Here is a 1715-nt window from a genome sequence, read left to right as displayed (position 1 = left end):
GACCCCCTGGGAAGTCCTCGTGTTGCATCCCCCACCCTCTTTTTAATCTTTCTTTTAAACCGCTGGACCGCTCGCTAAGGGTACTATCCTTTTAAACTGCTAGACCGCTAAGCGAGAGAAGTTGCGCGGAGAGAGAGGGTCAAGTACATTTTGCGCGCAGTACGTGACGGATGCGATCATACCAGCACTAATGCATCGGATCCCATCAGAACTCCGAAGCTAAGCGTGCTTGGGCGAGAGTAGTACTAGGATGGGTGACCCCCTGGGAAGTCCTCGTGTTGCATCCCCCACCCTCTTTTTAATGTTTCTTTTAAACCGCTGGACCGCTCGCTAAGGGTACTATCCTTTTAAACCGCTAGACCGCTAAGCGAGAGAAGTTGCGCGGAGAGAGAGGGTCAAGTGCATTTTGCGCGCAGTACGTGACAGATGCGATCATACCAGCACTAATGCATCGGATCCCATCAGAACTCCGAAGCTAAGCGTGCTTGGGCGAGAGTAGTACTAGGATGGGTGACCCCCTGGGAAGTCCTTGTGTTGCATCCCCCACCCTCTTTTTAATCTTTCTTTTAAACCGCTGGACCGGTCGCTAAGGGTACTATCCTTTTAAACCGCTAGACCGCTAAGCGAGAGAAGTTGCGCGGAGAGAGAGGGTCAAGTACATTTTGCGCGCAGTACGTGACGGACCCCCTGGGAAGTCCTCGTGTTGCATCCCCCACCCTCTTTTTAATCTTTCTTTTAAACCGCTGGACCGCTCGCTAAGGGTACTATCCTTTTAAACCGCTAGACCGCTAAGCGAGAGAAGTTGCGCGGAGAGAGAGGGTCAAGTACATTTTGCGCGCAGTACGTGACGGATGCGATCATACCAGCACTAATGCACCGAATCCCATCAGAACTCTGAAGTGAAGCGTGCTTGGGCGAGAGTAGTACTAGGATGGGGGACCCCCTGGGAAGGCCTCGGGTTGCATCCCCCACCCTCTTTTTAATGTTTCTTTTAAACCGCTGGACCGCTCGTTAAGGGTACTATCCTTTTAAACCGCTAGACCGCTAAGCGAGAGAAGTTGCGCGGAGAGAGAGGGTCAAGTACATTTTGCGCGCAGTACATGACGGATGCGATCATACCAGCCCTAATGCACCGAATCCCATCAGAACTCCGAAGTGAAGCGTGCTTGGGCGAGAGTAGTACTAGGATGGGGGACCCCCTGGGAAGGCCTCGGGTTGCATCCCCCACCCTCTTTTTAATGTTTCTTTTAAACCGCTGGACCGCTCGTTAAGGGTACTATCCTTTTAAACCGCTAGACCGCTAAGCGAGAGAAGTTGCGCGGAGAGAGAGGGTCAAGTACATTTTGCGCGCAGTACATGACGGATGCGATCATACCAGCCCTAATGCACCGAATCCCATCAGAACTCCGAAGTGAAGCGTGCTTGGGCGAGAGTAGTACTAGGATGGGGGACCCCCTGGGAAGGCCTCGGGTTGCATCCCCCACCCTCTTTTTAATGTTTCTTTTAAACCGCTGGACCGCTCGCTAAGGGTACTATCCTTTTAAACCGCTAAACCGCTAAGCGAGAGAAGTTGCGCGGAGAGAGAGGGTCAAGTACATTTTGCACGCAGTACGTAACAGATGCGATCATACCAGCATTAATGCACCGGATCCCATCAGAACTCCGAAGTCAAGCGTGCTTGGGCGAGAGTAGTACTAGGATGGGTGACCCCCTGG

At 52.5% G+C, this 1715-nt stretch overlaps 5 non-coding genes and 1 pseudogene across 5 annotated transcripts; all 6 read left to right on the top strand.

The window, feature by feature from the left end:
* Positions 1 to 168: 168 nt before the first annotated feature.
* On the top strand, positions 169 to 287 carry LOC116008219. Its single transcript, XR_004095615.1, has one exon. It is a non-coding gene; the product is annotated as a 5S ribosomal RNA (ribosomal RNA).
* A 137-nt stretch (positions 288 to 424) lies between these two features.
* On the top strand, positions 425 to 543 carry LOC116008445. Its single transcript, XR_004095828.1, has one exon. It is a non-coding gene; the product is annotated as a 5S ribosomal RNA (ribosomal RNA).
* A 306-nt stretch (positions 544 to 849) lies between these two features.
* LOC116008760 lies at positions 850 to 968 on the top strand. Its single transcript, XR_004096119.1, has one exon. It is a non-coding gene; the product is annotated as a 5S ribosomal RNA (ribosomal RNA).
* Positions 969 to 1105: 137 nt separating this feature from the next.
* Positions 1106 to 1224, top strand: LOC116008811. The gene has a single exon (XR_004096166.1). It is a non-coding gene; the product is annotated as a 5S ribosomal RNA (ribosomal RNA).
* A 137-nt stretch (positions 1225 to 1361) lies between these two features.
* LOC116008810 lies at positions 1362 to 1480 on the top strand. The gene has a single exon (XR_004096165.1). It is a non-coding gene; the product is annotated as a 5S ribosomal RNA (ribosomal RNA).
* Positions 1481 to 1617: 137 nt separating this feature from the next.
* Positions 1618 to 1715, top strand: LOC116009055 (annotated as a pseudogene).

Source organism: Ipomoea triloba, chromosome 16, assembly GCF_003576645.1.
Source record: "Ipomoea triloba cultivar NCNSP0323 chromosome 16, ASM357664v1".
Taxonomy (NCBI): domain Eukaryota; kingdom Viridiplantae; phylum Streptophyta; class Magnoliopsida; order Solanales; family Convolvulaceae; genus Ipomoea; species Ipomoea triloba.
The sequence above is the reverse complement of the archived record's forward strand: the minus strand, read 5'-3'. Positions and strand labels throughout refer to the sequence as shown.